Source organism: Scyliorhinus canicula, chromosome 17 (genome assembly GCF_902713615.1).
Source record: "Scyliorhinus canicula chromosome 17, sScyCan1.1, whole genome shotgun sequence".
NCBI classification, from domain to species: Eukaryota; Metazoa; Chordata; class Chondrichthyes; order Carcharhiniformes; family Scyliorhinidae; genus Scyliorhinus; species Scyliorhinus canicula.
This window is the reverse complement of record NC_052162.1, coordinates 38,014,546-38,037,764: the sequence shown is the minus strand read 5'-3', so window position 1 is coordinate 38,037,764 and position 23,219 is coordinate 38,014,546. Positions and strand designations below refer to the sequence as shown.

Sequence of the window (23,219 nt, the reverse complement as noted above, 5' to 3'; positions counted from 1 at the left end):
CTGGCCAGCTTGAGTGTTGAGGCCCCTGCCAGGCCCAATTCCCTTCCAATCCCCTCCCCCCACCCAGTCACAGGAAAGCAAAAGAAATCACCTTCAACACACAACCCCAGTGTAAACACACAAACCCCAAAGAGCCATCATTGCAAAAGAAAATCTCAACTCCTACCTTGTCCAAATAGGCAACTTCAACTCATTTAGCACATATAATGACATGCAATAAAAATAAAGCTACATACATTCCTCCACTCCCCTCCCCTCAGTCCAAGACCAACCCTTGGTCCCATTTCTCACTTCTGTCCCAGTTCTTCTGCCTTCACAAATGCCACTGCTGTTTCCATCATCTCAAAATAAAAGTCTTTATAGTTGGAGGTCACCCTCAACTTAGCTGGATACACTATGCCAAACCACACACTGCTGTTATACAATGTCGTCTTCACTCGGCCAAAGGCTGCCCGCCTCCTTGCCAACTCCACAGTAAAGTCCTGGTATATTGCCCAGTGAACCTCCCGCTTTTGCTTCGCCCAACTCAGGACCTTCTCCTTCATGCGGTATCTATGGAAACAAATAATCACTGCTCTTGGTGACTCATTTGCCTTTGGTTTAGGCCTCCACACCCTATGAGCCCGATCCATCCCCCTCCCCCAACAGCTCCGCCAACATCTTGGCAAAGTACTCCGTCGGCCTTGGGCCCTCCACTCCTTCGGACGGGCCCACGATCCTCAGATTTTGTCACCTAGATCTGTTTTCCAGGTCCTCCACTTTGGCTCGCAGACCCTTGTTGGATTCCACCACCCTCTGCAGCTCCTCACCCATCGAGGTGCGTTGATCACTGTGTTGTGACAAGGCCTCCTCCACTCCCTTCAGTTTCTCCCCCTGCTCCCGCACCTCGGCCGATGTTCTCGACACAGCCGCCTTGTCTACTCCACCAACACCTTCAATGCTGCCATCATCTCCTTCCTCATCACCTCCATGTGCTTTGTGAACTGTTTTTCAAGTTTCAAAGCCATCACCTCGGTCATCGTTTTTGCCATGAACAGTGCGGTCCCACCCAGCGACCCAGCCTCTGCTATCCTTCCAGTTGCCGAACAGACCCTTCCACTCGACGGCGAACCTTCACTCACCCCCTTCTTCATGGCAGCTTTCCTTTGGCTTTTGGACATCCTCCTTCCTTTATCTTACTGCACTAATTTAATGAAAAATTGCACCAAGACCGGGCATTAAATTCTGGAAAAATTGAGCCTCAAGCAGGAGCCAGCCAATGTGAGACCTCCTTCTACATGCCGCCACCTGAGGTCCCCAACATGAAGGCAGCATTGACCAAGTGTGGCATCAAAGAGCCCTGGTAAAACTGGAAGCAATGGGAATCAGGAGGAAATCTCTCCACTGGGTGGAGGCATAGCTAGCAGAAAGGAAGATGGCTTTGGTTGTTGGTGGTCAATCATCTGAGGTCCAATGCATCGCTGCAGGAATCCCTTAGGTTCGGGCCTGGGCCCAACCATCTTCAGCTGCTTCATCAATGACCTTTCCTCCATAATAGGTCAGAAGTGGGAATGATCCCTGATGCTTGCATAATGCTCTGCATCATTCGCGACTCTTCAGATACTGAAGCAGTCCATGTCCATATGCAACCAGACCTGAACAATATTCAGGCTTGAGCCGATATGTGGCAAGGAACAACTGTGCCACACAAGTGCCAGACAATAACCATCTCCAATAAGAGAGAATCAAACCATATCCCCTTGATATTCAATGCATTACTATTTCTGAATCCCCCACTATCAACATCTTGGGTGTTACCATTGGCTAGAAACTGTACTGTGGCTACACGAGCAGATCAGAGGCTGGAAATCTAAGACAAAGAACTCACCTCCTGATCCCACAAAGCCTGCCCACCATCTACTATGCTGGGAATATCTCCACTTGTCTGGATGAATACTGGTCCAAAAATGCGCAAGATGTTTTTAAAATCTATGAAAAAGCATTCTGCTTGATTGGCACCCCTTCCACCACCTTCGACATTCAGTCCCTCCACCAATGACGGACAGTGGCAGCAGTGTATGCCATATACAAGATGCACTGCAGCAACTCACCATGGTCCCTTCGATAACGCCTTCCAATCCACAAACTTCACCGCCAAGAAGGGCAAGGAAAGCTGACACATGGGAACAACAGCAGGTCCCCCTCCAAGTCACAGACCCCCTTGACTTGGAACCATATCACCAGTCTTCACTGTCACTGGGTCAAAATCCCGGAACTCTCTTCCTAACAACACTGCAGGTGTACCTACACCACATGGACTACAGAGGTTCAGGAAGGCAGCTCACCACCACCTTCTCAAGGACAATTAGGGATGGACAAAGCTAACGATGCCCACATCCCGCGAAATAATAAAAAGTATGCTGAACATCTCCTTTAAAGCAGCACTAAATAAAGTCGGCGGGATTTTCTGCCCCGCAGCCCGACAATTCTGCCTCAACCCGACGGCGGGATTCTCCATTATTCAGGTCGGTCAATGGGGTTTCCCATTGTGTGGCAGCCCCCACGCCATCGGGAAACCACCGGGCTGCCGGCAAAACGGAGCTTCCTGCCTAGTATTTGAAAAATAAAATATTGACACATACAAGAAGTTAGAGGGCTAGATTCTCCACTGTCGGGATTCTCCGTCTTGCCGGCAGCCCATGGGTTTCCCGATGGATTGGGGCTGCCCCACAATGGGAAACCCCAGTGACCAGCCGGCCAAACAGAGTATCCCGTCGGCGTGCTGAAACAGAAATGTGGCGTGGTGGGACGGAGAATCCAGCACAGAAATAGGCTTTGAAAAGACTATGGGCGCAAATTAATGACCTCGTCGCACCCGACTTAACAAAACAAAAAGGCCGTTGAATCTCGGGAGAGGCCTCTCGTGAGATTTGTGACGCTTGAAATGCTTTGCCGCATTTAAATATGTGTGCACCACATTCTCCCGGGGCCCAGAAACTAAGGGTGGGATTTTCCGAAAATGTGGCTAAGTGTTGACGTATAAACACCGGAGCGTTTCACAGCGGCATCAATGGGCCCTTTGGCCCAGCGATTCCGTGGCCCGCAAGTGCTTCGCGCAGCTCCGGCTGCCAATGCGGGACCCTCCACTTCTGGCCACGGGTCCGCGCATGCTTGCGGTGGCGGCCCCGCGCAACATGGCGGACCCACACAGCAAGTCAGCTCCAACAATATAGCCCCCACCCCGCCCAGAACGTGCACACCCGCCGATCAGCAGCCCCCGATTATGAGCCTGGCCGTTCTGGAGCCCCCCCCGCACAGTGACGGATGCCCCCCCCCCCCCCCCCCATCTTCCCGCCGTGTGAAACCATGTTAGAACCATGCCAGCGGGAACTCGGCCAGTTGCCGCCTGAGAATTGCCGTGGTGGCCTCTTTTAATGGCCCCCGGCCGGCGCTGCATCGACCACGTGCACGCAACTGGCGGCAATTCTCCAGTCCGCGGATAATTGTGGGAAGTCGTCGAACCCCATCGCGGGTCTGACGCCCCATTCTCCGCCCCGCACCGAGCGTGATTTCATCGCAGAGGCTCAGAGAATCTCGCCCTAAAGGTCTCACCTGGGAGACCTCGCCAGGGCACTGTCTAGCACTGATCCATAAAACAGCACCTGGGGGGAGGTCTGCCAGGTCATTAGAGACTCCTGGGTGGTTGGGCCCTGGCAGGGTGGCACCCTGGCTCTCCTGCTGACACCCGGACACTTTGACACTGCCAGCCTGGCATCTTGGCACTGCAACCTGGAGGTTATTGAATCTTTAGTTGTTTAACATTAAAGAGAAAACTGGCAAGTTTTTGTTCTATTAATTTTTTAGCCTGAAGTGAACAAAAGGATTAATTAATTCTATTCCCAGTAATTAAATAATTTCTCTCTTTATTGAGTAAATAGTTAACTGACAGATCCCCTTTTTGCACTGATGTGATAACATGTCACTGTTTCACTGAACTACCAGCCCTTCTATTCTCAATTCATGCACGGACCATTTAACTTGAGATTAAATGAAACTTTGAACTACATTACAGATTTTAAATGGGATCTGTCAACCTCTGGGGGTCCAATGTCAAATCTTAGGAGCCTGGATTTTCTGATTGCCTTCTTTCTTTTAACAATAGCACTTAGCTGATACTACTTTAATTACTTTTAAAACCAATCATAAAATTAAGGCCATAATCACATTTCTACTCACCTGGGATAATCATACCTTCAGTGTGTTCTGCATTCATTCATAAATGATTACCTTAAACAACATTGTTTCTGTTGAGGTCTACTAATTAATAAAACAAATATTTTCTGCACATAATCCTCCTATAAAAGGCAGGATAACCCAGTGTTTCGGAGGGAGCTGGGTGGAGTCCATGTGAATATGTCAAAATTTACATGCTCATTTCTCTCCACAAAGAATGGTGTGGAAAATGCTGCACCCTTTTACATTGATCAGGTTTTTGCATTATCCAATGTAGCAAAACAGGAAAGAAGGAAATGTTTCTGCTATAAAGTAAAATATATAAGAAGGTGCTGATTATGATATTTCGCCCACAAGCGTAGTTGAAAATGATCACCACGGTTATATGTGTAATAATCACAAAGGAATTGCAAGGCTTTACTTCGCATCAGGTATGTTTGGGTTTTGAAATGCAATCAGTCTGCACATCACATCTGGTTTTCCGTAGTCAGGTGACTATGATTGTGTGGCAGGCTCTGTAAGTAGACATCTTATGATCAGGTCAGTAAAGTCGATCACAGACGCTGAAGAAGACTTCTTCCCTTATATATGAAGCACGGACCGGACTTTCTGCACCCTCCCCCCACACCCCAAACTCCTCCCACCGCAGCAGGATTTCTGACATTCGAGGCAGCTCACCATTGCCTACTGACGGGATCTTCCAGATCTGCCAAGGTCAATGGCCAATTTGTGTTGCATGCCGGCCATGTTGCTGGGGAACCCACGGCGAGGGGAGGGGACGGAGGGGGGGGGGGGGGGGGGGTCACCTTTGACGGGATCAAAAGGTTCCGCCTGCAAGAAGAGCTGGAACATCCTGGCCATTTTGTCATGAGTGGAGAAAAAGTAGATTTTGAGCCCTGTAAATAATGCAGCTACTATGAACGAAAGTACACAGAAAGGTTCAAATCTGCAGAAAACTACAGCAAAAGGACAATGGAAAAGAAAACATAGAAGAACAAAAAGAAAGCTGACAGAGGGTGGAGTTTCTGTTCCCCGTCGCTTAGATCGGGAATCCTGATTGGGCGGAAAATACTGCATTGGCCCAAATCCAGGATCAGCGCAGAGTGGCAGGCCCATCCACAGTGTCCGGCCCCACTCTGCCAGCCATAGGGGGTCGCCCTGCCTCACCTCACACCAGCGGTAACATGCAAACACCTGATATGCATTCATTTAAACATGATTAAAGGGCTAGAAGTCCGAATCGCCACCAAGCTGTTATGCACCGACCACCCCAGTGAGAAGTCTACCAGACAGACTTTGGTGCAAGTATTGAAAAGTGCAGTCCTGGTGCAAGGGACCTCGAGTGGGCTCAAGGGGGTCAGCCTATTGCTCTTCTGCCAGGCTCAGAGGGAGGGTCCCCAAGGGTCCTGAGAATTTGTGGGCTCGGACTATGGGTAAGGGGCTGACCCCATGACCCTCGCCTGGGTTGTGGGTCCAATGTCTGGACTTCCCCTTGCAGTTCTGAGCAACCTGAAGATCACTCTTGACACGATGAATTCAGGCAACCCTCAGTTCTAAATCATCATCCTTTCTATGAACTATTTTAACGTTGAAGTGACCTTCTCTCCTGACTTGCTCTGCCTGACAGCTGATCAGCCGAAGCTCACCCAACCCGAGGACACTTAGGGGACCCTCCCTCTGCACAGAAGTGGTTTCACTTCCACTTTTTGAATCGTAGAGAGTACTCAGCATTGTTGAAGTGGTCAGCAGCTGTCAGTCACAACAAGAATGTTTATAAACATTGTATTATGGGCGAGGGTTTAGAGAATGCCAAAGTGTATCATGGAGTTCACCTGACCCACAACTTTTAATAGATTATGGTATGGGGAGCACATGGCTCACTCTACAGGTATGGTATAGCAGAAAATTGACCAGTGTTTTTTAAAAACAAAACAAAGTTTATTCTATGAACTCAAGTAAACCTTTTTAAAACAAACAGTGAATATCTTAGCAACCAGTAAATAAAATACACCCCCCCCCCAAAAGAATACAACACTAAATAACCTGTATGCTGTCCTTTTAACATCCAAAAGGCTTAACAAACCTTCAAACAGGAGCACATTAGGGTTTACATTCAAGACTGAAAACATTTATAATTCTCTGAATTCACCAAATGATTAAGAGATAGTCCTTCATGGCAGAGATCAACAGCAGTGCAGCTCACAGACACACCCAAGCTCTTTCTCAAACTGAAACTAAAAAAACAGAAGTAGAGCTCAGCTTCACCCACACTCTGACATCACTCCAGTAACATGAGCAGCTCCATTTTTTAAAGGTACATTTCTTAAACACCCATTTCTTAAAGGGTACTCTCACGTGACAGTTGCAATATGAGGATCAATACAGGGTACTTCATATGCAGTTAAGCGCGAAGTGAAAGATAAATGGACGAATATCCTGGTAGCTGTGTTTAAACCATTAAGTTCTTAATCAAGGCTAGTTAAAGGTATTGCACTATGAAATTGAATGAGTGCTAAGCATTTCAAAGGATCTCTGGGATTTCAAGGCTTTTCAAGTGTTATCGGCTTTCTAGGAAGGCTCAGACCCTTGAAAAAGCAACAGTTTGAAATGCATAGGCCTAAGCAAACAGATGTGAAGAATGGGAAAATTGAAGATGGCTTACATTCTCAATTAACTGTCTTATCTGCTCATCAGTTGTCAGACAGAACAGTACAGAGTGAGAGGGTCCAGAGTTTAAACAGGTCAGACAAGGATGATGATTTTGAACAGAGGGCTGCCTAATATCACAATGCAAAGAGTGATCTTCAGGTTGCCCAGGGCTCTAAGGGGCAGTCCAGACACAGGACCACCCTTCCATGGGAGGGTCACGGGGTCAACCCCTGATCCACAGCACGGGCCAACCCAACCCTCAGGATCATTGGAGGACCCTCATTCTGCAGTCTTGCCAGCAGCAGAGGAGCACCTGAGCAACATCCCTTGACTCCCTTTGGGGCCCAGCGCACAAGGCTGGGGTGTCACTACCAGGTTGTCTGAGCCATGGGGCAGTGCATATTGGCAATGCAGGGGGCATGAACTGAAGTGGGATGCTGGAGAGGGACTGAAAGGGGCTGGTGGCTGAGGGGAGGGCTGGATGATGGCTGAGAGGGAATGGCTGAGGGGAGTTGGGGAAGTTAGGTGGAGGTGGCTGAGGGGAGCTCGGGGGGAGCGAGGGTGGGGGTGTGCGCTCAGGTGGGATGTCAGGTCACCCTCATGTAAATTTTCCAAACCCCATGTCTCGTAATCGGAGTGAATAAAAAGCTGGGACCAGTAAGAGTAGCTGCACTTCTTACACTTATGGGACAGACAGCTACAAATTGTATACTATCCTGCATTTAGCCAAGAATCAAAGAACACAGATTACCGAATTTGAAAGTCTTGAATGAACGGTTTGAAACCAGAGTGAATGTTACCTATTAACACTATGGACAAAAGTTTCTGTCCATTCCCACCAGCGACCTCTGCCCAGGCTTTCTTGGTGAGATGGTGTGGCCTCCTGCTTCCCCCTGATAATGTGTTTCTTGGCTATCACCACCTCCCCAAGGGCTCGTAGATACTCGGTGGAGAAATGCTGCCCAACTGAACTCTCCCACCGAGCATGCCTTCTTGCTACTGCCACTAGCTGCCTCTGGCTCCTCCATTGTCTTCAGTGGCTTCTGGGAGTTGCCTTTAAACTTGGTGCAGGGCTACCATTAGACCCGGAACTCATGTGCCAACCCTGCTGACTCAACTGACCCAATGCAGAAATGGTTCATGCTGGCTGTCATTTAAGTGGCCAGCCAGCATAATATTGTGATCTTTAATTGATCTTGGGTGGGACTGCGAAGCGTGGCCACTTCCAATCCGGCCCACCATTTGTGCATATCGCGCATGAAATTCAGACCCATAGATACATTTTGCTGAGAGACAGTCCAGAAGCAATTGCAAACAAAGGATAGGATGCAGATACTGTGGAGTTCAGCATACAAAGGAACAGCAGGATTGTTCAGCATGAGGAAAGCAGTGTTCAACTGCAAGAAGCAGAATCATTTCACACATAAGTGCTTGGTGAGATAAAAGCAAAACAAACCTAAACAGATGGCCAGCAGAATAGTCTGATGGAGAACTATACACAATACAACAGGTTGGGGCCGTCAAGCCTACAAGAGACAAATGCTTTTCGATTGGTACAATGATGGCCGCAGAGAGTATCAAGTGAACAAGAAAAGTCAAATAGATACTGGTGTATCCTGCAACATCATGACCTTCATAGAAGTGGCAATATCAAAATAAAAGCCTCAACATTGAAATTGATGTTAGATGATGGTTCGAAACTCATACCAAGAGGACAAATCAGTCAGAGAGCCCAATGCAATGACAAGAAGGAAGATATAGATTTCCAGATCACAGATGGGACACAACAGCCACACATTCAGCTGCAGCAAGCTGAAAGCTTGGACTGCCAACCCTGGATGTGCCAACAGATAAAGGGCAACAAAAGACCACAGAGAGTGGACAACAGAAAAAAAAGAGAGTGTAAAAATAAAGACGGCAGAGTGAGTGAGGCAGAAGAACCCAGAAAGAGGGAAACAAAATTCAACCAAACCACAAGAGGGTTGTTGACCATGTCAGTGTACTGAAATGCATGCGCTGACAGTAAATGAAGCAGTTTGACAGGAAAATGATCAGATTTCAACTAGAAGAATGAAGTGCAGGATTCAAGCTGAGTACAGACCTGTGAAAATACATGATAAACTGAAGTCAGTCAGGGTACAAACTTTCAATGCTCTCAACAGGAGTCAGCCCATGTGGAAATTTTGTGACGCATTTGTGCGCAGTGGAAGTGAATGACCAAATATACCAGCGCAACTGCAGGCATATGCGACCAACTAGCGAAGCTGTTCTGTCACAGAAATAGGCAGGTCACGAAGAAGGGATCTCACCAGCTGTGCTGAGAACAGAACTGCTATCAATCACCAAGGTCCATGGGTCCCCAACAATGGCAATGAGACAACTACAGTTACACGTGCCATGGGAAGGACACTTTCCAGACAAGGAAAATAATCTAGATGAACTGCCGATGGCAATGTGCATGTGTACCAGTGAGATACCTGCATGATTTAAAGACTAGGGGCGAAATCATGCGGTTGTTCACTCCAGCGGAATCTTCCAGCCCTGCCGACAGCACCTCGAGCAGCGTCAGGTGGATTCAATGGGAAATCTCATTGACCAGAACATCCCACTGCCGGCCAATGGCAGGCCACCTCCCACCAGCAAGAAATATGCTGGGAGGGTGGGGGAGGCAAAGAATCTTGCCCAATGCCTGCAATGTATTTGCAGAATCTGATTAATACAACAAACTATTGTTACTGCACAAGAATAGTGGGTATGATGGGTAACCTGGGTAACCTACTGTCACACAGGAGCATGCATTGAAATATGTCTTCTGTTCGTGAGGAAAAGAGGGCTGTTTGTATCTTTTGTTCTGTATATAACATGTCTTTCTGTAAATGGTGACTTCTGCCATGAGGCAATCTCTGTAAGCAGACATCTTAAAATCAGATTAATAAAGCTTCTGACTAAGACAGACACGGCAGAAAACTATTGAACTTATACATGACACTGGAGTAAACATCATATAACTTAACTTGTTTCGTATTCTTTGTCAATTCTCTACATTTGAAGATATCAACTCTTGCTCAGATGCAATTCTACAGGCATTACCAACCTCTTAGCATTTAACGCATGTCGATATTCTTGGTATGAACTTGGATAGGGAAGGTTGACACGTTACTTGATTTAATTCTGCTTTTATTTTCCTTAGCAGGACCACTGATACCAATGCTAGCATCTTCCCTCCATTCAGCAGAGTTCAGCCCTCTTAGCACAGAGAAGATGGGCGTGATTTAAGGGAAATGAAACAGAGTCTTGTGTTGGACATGTTCAGCCGGTGTTTCATTTCTGGGTCTTAGCTGAGGCCCACTTAGTCCCATTTCCTGCACTAACAAGCTCTGCTTCCAAGTGCTGGAAGAGATCAAGACACCATTTTTAAATGTTACGCTGATCTCTAAATCCCCAGGAGATCCTGGCCCATATCAAACCTTGGATCTTCTTCACCTGAGCAGATCAATAACACGCTGAATGCAGGGACTCCCTGATCTATCAGAGAAGTTGCAATATCTTTTGTATACAATGGGCAGAATCTTATTGTGGCTTCAGGATCTTGCTTTCTAGCTGGAGAGCCAGCGAGAGACCCATGCTGCCTCATTTCACGAAAGCTGCTGCCAAACGACATGCTAATCAGGCAGCACAAGGCCAGTGGCAGGCCTAGCCCTGCACTCTTGACATTGAGGACTTCAGCTCCTGTGCTCAGTGGCACCAGGAGGAGGCTGTGGCTGCTGCCTGAAGGATATCTCTTGGTGACCGAGAAGCACGGAGGGCTCAGGCTACAGAAAATATAGTGGGAGGGGAGGGCGGTTTCACAGGGTGGGCACTCTGGGGAGTGGAGGTAGGTGGGTCGGAAGCAAGCTTAGGGCAGGGATTGACAACCCCGTCCCAATGTCCACTCCTTCGATCAGGCACTTCGATCTTCCCCCTCCAACCTCACCACCAGCAAACCAGAAGATTCTGCCCAATTTGTGTGTTCCAGTTTTGTCTTAAAGTTAAAGTGAACTTAGTTCTGAGTCGTAGAACATTATTCAATAGTGTCCTTTTCTTTACCTTTGTGGAGAACAGGGTACCTGTGAAATCTTGCCATAGTTGCTGTAGCTGACAGGAGATGCTGAAATTAAGTATTTGAGTGTCTAGGTGTGACATTGTTTGAGCTGTGCTGTGCAAGAGTGCTTAGTCTGTGGTACTGATGCCACAGAAAGCTCAGGGGCAGTTGCTCGGTGTGAGTTGCTATGGTTACAACACTGCATGCACTGTAGGTGAGTGGAAGCACACTGCTATTTGATTTTTCTCCCCCCGGTTGCTTGCGGGAGGCTCGTTACAGTCAGGTTTCTATCTCAAATATAGTGAATAAATTCTGTAACCTTCTTCCATGAGATAACTTTTTGTGCATCATATGTTGCAGGGTATCACATTACCAGTTTTTCAAATCATTAAAGGCTGCAACCGAAACAAAATGCCATTTACTAATCAAATGCTAATAGATGCTTGTCTTTTATTAACAGGGTTTTGCACTTCATGAATTAGCTGCTTTGACTTGCTGTTTCCCACTGAGTATCGTCTTATATCTGAGCCTGTGCGCCAACTTGGAAAAGAAGGAATAAGAGATAGGTAAGGAAACACTGGACCACAGTGCTGGTTAATATTTTATTACAAGCTTTGTTCTTTACATCAAGAACTAATGATTCAATAATAGCGAGTGCTGTCTGAAGTATTACCTTGTATTATATCTTCTTTGCAAATTAATCCATCACATACATTTAACCAATTATCCTGTATTTAATTTTCATGAACTGTTATTTTACTTGTAGTTTTCAGTTCTATAGCTGGACCCTTGTTGCTATTCTGTGAGATTATCTACCATTAATTCAGTACTAAAGCTTGAAAGAGTGCAAAACCTATTTTTGTTGTACTTCTAGTAAAGATAAGCTCTTTAATTTTCTCCCACCCTGTCCTCGATGCATTCTCCCCTGACTATGTACCAACTGGAATGAATATGCCAAGCATATCTTCTGATTGCCTAGCATCCACTGATGTTACTCTGAGTCAGACAATGAAAGTAATCCAGCAGTGCTTTATGAAAGAATTACCCCACTGCCCACATTGTGCTTCCCAACTGTGGCGTGGCTTAACTCTGGAAAATGAGCAGCATGTAGTCATCAAAACTGCATCTTCTGCTGGTTTGACACCATGCCCTGCTGATCAAATGTGTTGGGACACTCTTTCACCTCCAATAAGCTGTGGTGCATTTTATCTGTAGAATATCTTCAAAGTGCAATGTTATCATATGGACTAGTGCTTTTGTTCTGTTACCTACCCTTCTTCTAAGAATTTGAAGCTGTATCACGGGATGTGTACATGTGATCGATCCATGAAAGTAGATGCTGTGTAATAACGCTGTGCTAAACAATTCTCCTTGAAGAAACCAGAGTTGTACTGTAGCCCTGGAACTTGAACTTCAGGTTAGAGGCTGCCAGGCGCATTGCTTTTCTGAGTCATTCGTTACCAGTCGAATCTGACTCTGGAGTTCTATTTTGACTTTTGTAAAATTGTTAGCCAAAGAGTGCCTTTACTTGAATATAACACTTAAATGCCTGAGGTTGGAATTTGACTGTAGGACCAGTAACTCGCAGAGGGCAGCAGTCAGACATTGCGGCCAGGCTTCCAGTGGCTGGAGGAAAATGCACCTCGGAGAATCCTAACTAGCCTTGGTCCGACACACTATCTGCTCAAAGTTAACCTGACCTGGGAAAAGGTATCTTGGAGAGAAGCTCATTCTTGATGTTTAAGGTGGGGCGGTTGTGGGGGAATTGGGGATGTGGCTGAACTGTAGGTTGAAATTGGGAAGTGTGTGTGTATGTGTAATACCAGCTCTGCTTTGGGATCTTGAATTTCAGATCACTATTTTGAAGGAAAAGAAAAAGGAAGACTTGCATTTATGTAGCCCATTTTATAACATCTGGAGTTCTTAAAAGTTTTTTTTAACAACCAACCGAGTACTTTTGAAATGTAGTTTCTGTTCTGGTTTAGGAATTACGGCAGCAAAAAGGTGGGTGGATGTGGGATGAATGAAAAGTTGACCAGATGATTTGTTTGACACTGTTAGTTGATGGATAATTATTGGCCAAGAACCAGGCAGAATGTTTCTGCTCTTCCACTTCTTTTATGTCCACTTGAGAGGGAAGACAGGGCATTGGTTTAATGTGCAATCCGTACCTTCAACAGTTTTGCATTATCTCAGCCTAGATCCTGAACTCAAATCTCTTGAATGGAATTTGAACGCACAACCTTTGAATGAAAGGGGGGTACCATGAATCCAATCTTTGTTGAAATAATCCAGTTTATGCCCAAACCTGTGTATTGAAGGAACGCAAATTGTAAACTGAAGCGACTGTTGGGTACTGCACACTATTCTGTCTCTCACCCTCAGTAATATTCTCTGTGAAATACCTATCCAGTACCTCTTTCAACTTGCAATGCTAGCCTCTTGGCCAGGCTGTTGTTGTAAATGAGAATTGACTAACTAAAATAGGAGAAAAATACAAAGGATGTTGGAAATCTGAAATAAAAACAGAAACTGCTGGGCAAACTAAGCAGGGGGGGAGCTCAGCTCTGAAGAAAAGTCATAGAGACACAAAATGTTAACTGTTTCTCTCTCCACTAATGCTGCCAGAGTTACAGGGTTTTTCCAACATTTTCTGTTTTTATTCTCAGTTGACTCACCTGGCTGAATTAAGGTTAAATAAATAAATAAAACAGCGAGCCGAGATATGCCCTTGTTGGAGAAATCACACAAAGGACCCCTTTGTGACGTAATAACTCAAAAACTCTATTAGTTGGATTTAATGGTCGTGGAGGGGGGCCTTGTCTAAAGGCTTGAAAACAGATGCCAACCCCACTGCAGCCATTTTCTGGAAGCCCGATGAGATTATGTCCCACTTACTTACCTGCCGTCAGACTCCTGTAAGAGGATTTCCCCTCACAAATCCTAGTGCAGGACGGATATCCTGCCTCTGAGTACTTCTGGTCAATCAAGGACCAGCAGTTGGGCCGCATGGTGGTGCAGTGGTTAGCACTGCTGCCTCACGCCCCGAGTCCCAGGTTCTCTCTGGATCACTGTACGTGTGGAGTTTGAACATTCTCCCCGTGTTTGCCCACTCCCTGTATAATGGGGTTACCTCAGGGATGGGTGGGACTCCGGCGGGTAACCTATTTTACATGCCCCCCCCACCATAATCATGTCCACTGGGAACCTATAAAATGCAGCCCTATATATTTTCTAAAGTTTATTTAAGAATCAAACATGCAGAACTCACTTCTTTTGATAATTTAAATGCAACATTAACAGTTTTAGGAAAAGCAAATAGAGTCTTGTTTCTGCTAGATTCAGTGTTTCTCCTCAAGCTTTCAGCCTCTGGTGGCAGGCTAGCGACATGTTGCAGGAAAAACTGCACCATGGGAACAGGTGAAAGTCTGCCTTGCCCACCACTGTGCGGGAAGAGAAACAACAGCATCCAGTGCTGATTGAATGGGCCAAATGGCCTTCTATGCCATAACAATTCTGCAATTCTGTGATAGGAGAAACACTGTTTAATCTTATAACTTTATATTTATAGCTACATTCTTTCACAAGAAGGGGTTCTTACTCCAAGTCTCTATGTTCTTGCTGGTGAGTACTTCCTTCTACCAGGCCTCTTGCCTACCTACCAGGGTTTCTCTGAGATAACGTGGGCTGTGAGCTGGGATCAGATCATCGTGACATAGGTTAGTTTTACACCACTGATGTTTGTATTGCTGCACTAGTAACTCTGCCCACAGCTCTCATCCATTGCTGGTTAAATACTAGTGGTGAAAGGATGAAACCCTGAAGTCACCCTTAAGTGGCCACTTAAGGGCCTGAATTGGAGTCCATGGAGAGAGGGGGTGGGAGTCAATTCTCAAGCTTTCCCACCCTGAACAAAATCAGAAGGAGTTGGGAAGGGACAGGGCTTGTACCCCACACCTTCCAACCCAATCAATATGCAACCCCATACCAAAGAAACCTGGGATAGAGAGTTGATCAGAATTAAATTATGCCCATGACTCTATGACACTGCCATGCACAACTGTGCTTGCATATTATAATGCTAGATATAAAGGCATAATTCCATTATTGCTAGCACTTACAGTTATTTGAATGCCTTTTTGCAGGCACTGCAAATATCCCTTAAAGGGATTCCCAAGAATTTACAATTTTTCATAAATACCTTTTTCACCTTCCTGTCAATAGATATTGAAAATAGATTATAGATAAAAATACCATCTTTACAAATCCAAACACAAGTGCCAAATCTGTTGTAAAAACATGGAGATGACAGGACACTATCACAGAAATGATTACATCTGAATTTCAGGAGGATCTGTGATGTTGGTTCACAGACTGCAAATGGGTTTTTCTCAAATTCCTGACTTAAGAAAAGGCAGCTTCGAAAATTTTATTCAATGCAATGTGAGGTGGTTAAATTAGAGATATTGGAAATTGCAATTTATTGTTCTTGAGAGAGCTGTCACTTGCAGGTAAAAGGGGATCACTTCTCAAATCCAATTTCAAATACAGTAGATTGCTTTCAACAAAAAGAAGTACTGTTCAGATGATTTCAATAGCCAGTATCAGTTAGGAATAGATGCTCATGAGATTTAACCAGAACATACAGAACTGCAGCGTGGGACATTTCATAACTTTTTTTCCCGCAGTTAGGTGCAACAAAAATTCTGGTTAGTAAAATAGAGTTCCTATTTGAACTACAAAAATAAATCTCAGTGCCTCTGCTGAAACTAAACAATTATTTTCTTGTGGCGGTGAATGGAATGAAGGTAGCAAATCTCAATACAAAAGATGTTTGTTTGAGCCTCATAGCAAAGACACTGAACTAATAATTCAAACTTGACACTCCGGTGCAGTGCTGAGGGAGTGCTGTATTTCTGACGCTGACACCCTTTGAGATATTAAAGCAAGCTTACATCTGTCCATTCCAGCAGTTCACATGGATATTAAAAATCTGGCAGTACAATTTGAGGGCGAGCTCATTTTTCTTCACCTGGCTTATATTTCTCCCTCATTCAACACTGCCAAAAACAAATGGAATGGCAATTCAACTCATTGCCTTTTGTGATGCCTTGCTGCAGGCAATTTGGATGTTTTATTTGGAGACAATGAGTAATTTTATTTCACAAGGATGTAGTGTCTGAAGAACTTTGGGATATTCTAACAGCAGATAACTGACTTGCAGTTATTATCTTGCCGATCACGTGTTGGGTAAGCCTGATGATTGGAAAATTTGAGAGGGGATCTGATCGAGGTGAAAGAGTTTACCAGAGGAGATAGACAGAATTGACATTTGCTTCCGGGAGGATGGACAGAATTGAAATTTGCTTGTGGGAGGATAGCTATGAAGCTGTCATCCGTTTGTTCTTGTGTCAGAATCTAGAACAAGGGAATGTACTCTCAAAATTTGACCAACGCAATTCAGTCACAAAATCAGCAAACATTTTTTCACAAAGAATGGCAGAAATCTAGAATTGTGTTCCCTCAGAACCATGGACGTTCCAACAACTGGTGATTTTGAAACTAGATCAATGCATTTTTGTTTGTTGTAGGTATCTAGGAATTAAGGAACAAAAGTCAGTAAATAGAGTTGCAGTAAAGATCAACTGTAATTAATTGAATAACAGAGCAGGTTTTAAGGATTGAATGGTCTACTCATCATCCTCATGTTCCTATGTTGACTCAGGATCTATGAGGCCATTTTATTTTTCATCATATATGGAATTATTCAGGAAATAGATCATTTCTTAATACTTATGTGGACTATACAGCTCGGTAGACTGAATGCCCTCTCAAATATAGGTGTGTGCTTGATGACAGTGAAACGTTACCAGTAGCCACTAACCTTTGTCCCAGTTGAGACAGTTATACATGTTGAACCAAACCAGTGTGTTACCATGGCAATGGCTGTTGGCACGTGTGCAATGCATTTTCTTTACTTCTCCACAGGGCAAAAGGGTTGACCACTAACTTTACAAAGGGGTTTGATAGAGTAAACAGTGAAGACATGGCTCTGCTTGTGAAGTAATCTAAAATTGATGCTCATTAACAAAAGTTAGTCACTTATAAATCAAATAAGAAATTCAAGACAACCCTATTTATCCGAGAAGATCGTGGCTGAACAATAATTTTCATGTGGAGCATAAAAGTCAGTATGTACTAGTTGGGCCAAATGATCTGTTTCAGTGCTGCAAATTCTTTGTATTTCTTCCCAATAAGCACAATGTTAATTTCCCCCTCCAATCTCACAGCCCACCTTCCCTTTCCCACTCCTTGAAAAACGCTGTGCACCTAAATGTTTCCATTTGTTTCATATCTATCTTGTTTTGAAAATGAAAATGAAAATCGCTTATTGTCACAAGTAGGCTTCAAATGAAGTTACTGTGAAAAGCCCCTAGTCACCACATTCCAGCGCCTGTTCGGGGAGGCTGGTACGCGAATTGAACCGTGCTGCTGACCTGCCTTGGTCTGCTTTAAAAGCCAGCGATTTAGCCCAGTGTGCTAAACCAGCCCCTGAATGAAAATTGCTTACTGTCACAAGTAGGCTTCAAATGAAGTTCATGTGAAAAGCCCCTAGTCGCCACATTTTGGTGCCTGTTCAGGGAGGCTGGTCCAGGAATTGAACCATGCTGCTGGCCTGCTTTGGTCTGCTTTAAAAGCCAGCAATTTAGCCCAGTGTGCTAAACTTGTGGTGGTTTTCTGCCCACCACTCTCGCTTCATGTTGGCAGCCCTTCTTGTGGAGTCCCACCACTCTTGAAGCAGAGCTCAGCTCAGCTTCCTACTGCTTGATTCTGAAGCCCAAGCTGCAGATGGCAGCTCGTGCACACTCTCACACAATTCTAGGTGAGGTATAGACGATTCCCCTTTCAACATTATCGAAGTTGTACATTTTCCTCTTGAAATTTGATGGCTGTTCTGTCATGAATGCAGCTCCACATGTCGGCTTAGATTTGCCAGCAGGGATTTTGGAACTCTGACTTGGGGATAGAGAAGGGAAAAATGAAAATAACTACACAGGAAGAAAGAGAATCAGGAAAATAAGTGAGAGAGGAACACAACGAATGGGGGAGGGGGGGGGGGGGGGGAGCAAAAGAGATAATGAAACAAAGATAAAAAATACTGATCTTTCCCTCGAACTCTCAGTAAAATGAAAAGGAGGGGAAAGTTTTTCAAAGCCTCTTTTTTTATCAGCAAACTTTATAAATGTAATCATGATGGATAGCAATTATTAGATTCATAGCATCATTTATGAAGTGTTTTATTTTCCTTGAGGTCACGGTAGCTGGTTATTTTATGGGTGGTAATTTAAGAGTTCTTGGGTCAGAACAATAATTATGTGTGTGAAATAATATCACAAACTGATCGCTAATGTTTAATGAACCACAATTATGATCGGTTGATAATAAAACATGAGCTACACAAGGTCAGTTTCACACTGAGAAATGCAATGTCTGGAGAATCAATTTTCAAGGTGATTTTTTCCCCATGATGTGTATTTTGCAGAGTGCAGCAATATTTCTGTGTGATGAAATACGAGGGCAATAACTTAGGTATTTTATTCACTTTTGGTTTGTATCCAGAATGGCTGACTAATAATGAGGTGCGGGAAACTGGTGTAATGAACATTTTGTTTAAGAGGGCTTGAGTTAAGGAGGAATGCAACCATGCTAGCCTCTTCAGTAATGGCAGAAAGGGTTTTAAATCAGCGGCTTCAACATGCCCGGACTTGGTGTCCGGACAAGGCCGCTGAATCTCTTGAGAAGTCCCTTGCGAGATTTACGACGCTTGAAATACCTTGTGAGATTTAACGAAATCTCATGAGACGTCGCGATCTTGATCTCCATATTTAAATGAGAATTCTGCAAATTTACATATGCGTTCACAGATTCTCCCGGGACCTAAAGGCTGCACCTAGGAGACCTCGCCAGGGTGCCGTTTCCACAAACGTGGCCAGTTGTAATGAAACCTTGGGGCGTCGGCGACAGGGTAGGGTCCCTCTAGCACCTGGCCACCTTGGCACTGCCAGGCTGGAACGGGCACTGCCGAGAAACACCCCGCTAAATGTGCTCAAAACCGGACAGAATTCTTTTTTACGTTGAAGTGTGCTCATTGTGTTTGCATAGAACAGAAACCGACATGTCACCTTGGAAAGAAATCAAATGCAGATCAATATTTTGCTGTCATATATTAACACTGTTTCAGACAAACCAATAACTGCTCACAATGGGCAAAATTTTCTGTTTGGGAGACTATAGGGTGGGACTCTCCAATTGCCGCCCTCAAAATCGTTTTTCCGATTTCGATGGTCCTCCCCATCAAAAACAGTGCACTTGAGGAATACGGCGCATGCTGTTGGGATGGCCTCAGGCCCTCCCCTGATGCTCCAGCCCCGATGGGCCGACTTCCCGATTGTAACAGATGAAGAAGCAAGTCACTCTCCTTCACCACGCATATTTATGCGTGGCAAGGATTTGGAGGGATTCCCGAGGGAATCCTGCTATCAGGCCACAATTTTGAGTGGGCGGACCAACAGCGAGGTCCAGCAGCTGCTCCCCCCCCTTTCCACACTACAAATCCTAATCTTTTGGGTTCCCCCTTCCCCCGTGTACAGGGGTGATCCAACCTGCAGCGCCCCCCCCCCCCCCCCAGAACCCCCTAAATAGGGAAACCCCTTCACAGACAGCCCCTAAATAAAGGAACCCCTCCAGAGACCCCCGAAATAAAGAGACCTCCCAGAGACCTCCTAATTAGGGAGATCCCCCCAGTACAGCCCAGAGAAGAGCTTCTGTCAAGGAGCTGTTCTCCAGAAAAGAGAAACCTGGAAGCTAGAGAGAAGTCCAGACAAAGATTACTGTCTGATTAGACAGATTAGATTAGATATACAAAAATATACTTGCTGCTTCGGACTGAAGAAGCACCATGTATCAATTCCTGGAAAGAGAAACACAGTGACCTGTGTTTAAACTCCTCAGATCCTTGAGCTGCAAGCCATTCATTCATTTCCTCACTGGGCTGTGATTGACAGCTTCATGGAAACATACCTAGAAAATAGAAGCAGGAGGAGGCCTTTCGGCCCTTTGAGCCGACTCCACCATTCATTATGATCATGGCTGATTATCACGTTTAATACCCTGATCCCATCTTCCCGCCATATTCCTTGATCCAATTATCCCCAAGATAGCTAATCTTTTCTTCACCGACACAGCTGCAGCCTTATTTCATTCATCCTCCTTCATGGCTGAGTAACTCTAAAGTGCTCTCACCACAATGTTTACAAATATCAACCATATCAAAGAGAGTTAACTGCATTCCAGTCACCCCATTTCATGTTTGAGTGATTTTGAAGTGCACAACTGCAAAACTGACAGCACTTAACACTCTTTGAAGTGTCTGATGATTAACAACATTCTGGTTAGAAAACTTCAGAGTCAGTCAACCATGAAGGAGGATGAATGAAGAAAGGCTACAGCTGTGTCTGTGTGTGTTTGTGTGTCTGTGTGTGTGTGTGTGTGTGTGTGTGGAAGCTGTCGAGCACAGCCCAGTGAGGGAAATACTTTCTGTGTTTGTACGGCTGTAAAGTTTTTCTTATCCTGAGCCCTGCTAGCTCCCTGGAAAACAGATAATCACCCCGGACTTTCGAGGAAAAAGTCCGGAGTGATTCTCACCCATTTTCCGGCGGGCGTGGCGACTTAGTCTCAAAAAGGGAGAATCCAGACCCTGTTATAGCCCCTATGAGAACCATGGGGAAACCATTGTTGATCTCCCTGCATGCTCGTGGAGTACCAACTTCCCAGATAGGGGCGGAGACGGTGCAGCTGGAGCTCGTTACTGACTTACATAAAAGCTGGCCTAAAGCAGGGCCCGGTGTTGTTAGTTCTCCCAGCAAGAACTGGAGTGAGAGCAAGTTACTGCCTTGTGCTGAATATTGTATGCGGTTTTGCTGAATAAAAAGACTTTTATGAAACTTGGCAGACTCACCTCGCTTGATCATATCTATCAATCCCTGTGACCCCTCATTCCCCTCTGCCAAGCTTAAGCACTTCCATGCCCATTCGCACACCATGCATTATAGAGAAGCAATGAACCCTGTCATGTCAATAGCCTGTGTAAATAAGAGCTTTTAAAAACAGTCATTCATTCAGAAAAATGGAACAGCATGTTCTAGGTCCAACAAGAAAGGAGGCATTTCAGGATAAAGTGCTGGAAAATGAAGTGGGTTAAGTGGACCAAGTGTCTGTGGGGGAACACTTGAGTAAGCACGATTATCATATCATAAAATGTAAATTAGTAATGGAGAAGAGCAAGAAACAACGTAATATCAAAATTATAAATTGCAAGAGTACTAATTTCAACATGAGAAGAAGGAATCTAGCCAAACTAAAATGGAACCAAAAACTGGCAAGAAAAACTGTAATGGAACAATGAGCATTATTTAAGACAGTGGGCGCAATCTGACCAAAAATAACAGCCTCCATCCTGGGCGGGATGAGAGGGTCGTTCCCAGCTTGCACTGGCGTGAACGACCCAATTATCTAATGGCATTTTGGTTTTATTTGGTGGTGGGTGCAAAGCATAACCCCAAGGCCGTACTCAGACGCATTGCCTGCACTGAGGAGTTTCCCTCGCCAGAGCTCTTCAGAACAGGACGAGAATGGGCACCATTTTTAAGTGGCGCCCCAGTGTCTCAACCCCTTGACGCAACTCCTGGTCCCCCTAATGCCCCAACTCATCTATAAGGGAGTTCTCAAGCTTCCCCCCCCCCCATCCCATCTCACACAGGTATGGCACCCTAGGCCTGATTCACAGCGCAAGCAAAATGGCAACATGGCCCTGCCAGTCTGGCACCCTGACTGTGCTACCTGGGCAGCCTGGATGTGCTAGGGTGGCACTGCCAGGGTGGAAAGGTGGCACCAGCAGTGCCAGGTGCCACCCTGCCCAGAGACCAACCACCCATAGGCCCCCAATTTCCAGGGAGATGCCCCCAAGTGCCGTTCCATCTGGTCTACGTTTATGGGGACCAGTGCTCAATGGCGCTTGCCTGTGCGCTGGGATTCTCCAAGCCTCGGTGCCCCAATTGCACTCGGTGTGGGGGCAGAGTATGGGCGTTGATGCGGCGCCGGTTGGGGGCCATTGAAAGAGGCCCCCGTGGCAATTCTCCACCGACAACTGGCCAAGTTCCTGCCGGGGTGATTCATTCATGGTTCCAACTGGAGGGAGCTCAGAGTAGCAGCTGCAGACTCAGTTCATGGCCGCCCTGGTGGGTGGCGGGGGGATCCGTCACCAGGGAATGCCTCCAGGATGGCCAGGCTCGCGATCGGAGGCCACCAATCAGCGCGTGATCCTGAGGGCCTATATTGTCGGGGCCGGCCCACAGTGTGGGTCTGCCATGTTGCGCAGGGCCGCTGCCACAGGCGTCAGCCGAGCGCAAGCGTGGACCCGCGGCCGGATGTGCAGGGCCCCGTGTCAGCAGCCGGAGCTACGAGGAGCATTCCAGAGCCCTGCTTGCCCCTTCCAGGTAGGAGAATCACTCTGGATTTTCTCCAGGAAAGTCTAGAGTGATTTGCGCCCATTTTCCCGTGGGCGTGGTGACATAGCCCTATTATCAGAGAATTCTGCCCATGGTCTCCGAGGTGCAAGGATTAAATCCAAAAGCCTTTGGTAGATTAGGTAAGTGCATATTAGAGTGAGTTTAACTGCTGTTCATGAGATACTGTTAGATCTTGTGTGGCCTCTCGCAGGATTTACAGGCTGCACCGTGCTCTGGATTTGGGCACAGTGTAGTCGGTGGGTTTCGCCCACTGTTTTTCAATTTTTTTTCTGGCGACCCGCTTTGACAAAATGGCCAACTCTCATGACCCACGCGATGTTCACCATAGATTCTCCATAGTTACTTCAAAAATGTCAGATTTATTGTTGGCACTACTGTATTATTAAATGCACAAATTGCCAATTAAAATATATTTTCTGTCCTTTATTGTTATTTGGAGATGTAAAGAGCTTGTAATGAAAATGCATTTTCCTCCTGACTGGGATTGATGGAATTACCAGCCCCACATCTCTGCCCCAGAGCCGAGTTCAGAACGGGCATATATAAATCAACTTCATAACAATGGACCATTTGAAAGGCGGGGTGATCCCCATAAGGTACACAGGTACTGTCTGCTAAATCTTGTAGATGGGTCCTCTCCGGCTACAATTGCTGATTGGGATACTTGTGGAAACACATTCAAGTGAGCA

General features: G+C 45.7%; 1 protein-coding gene across 1 annotated transcript in view; it reads left to right on the top strand.

Moving 5' to 3' along the window:
• The first annotated feature begins 11,402 nt into the window (after positions 1–11,402).
• tenm1 (teneurin transmembrane protein 1) overlaps positions 11,403–23,219 on the top strand; it is a 1,865,819-nt gene continuing 1,854,002 nt past the window's right edge. The window contains exon 1 of the mRNA XM_038774907.1: positions 11,403–11,508. The gene's annotated coding sequence lies outside the window, so the exon portion shown is untranslated. The remainder of the gene's footprint in view (positions 11,509–23,219) is intronic.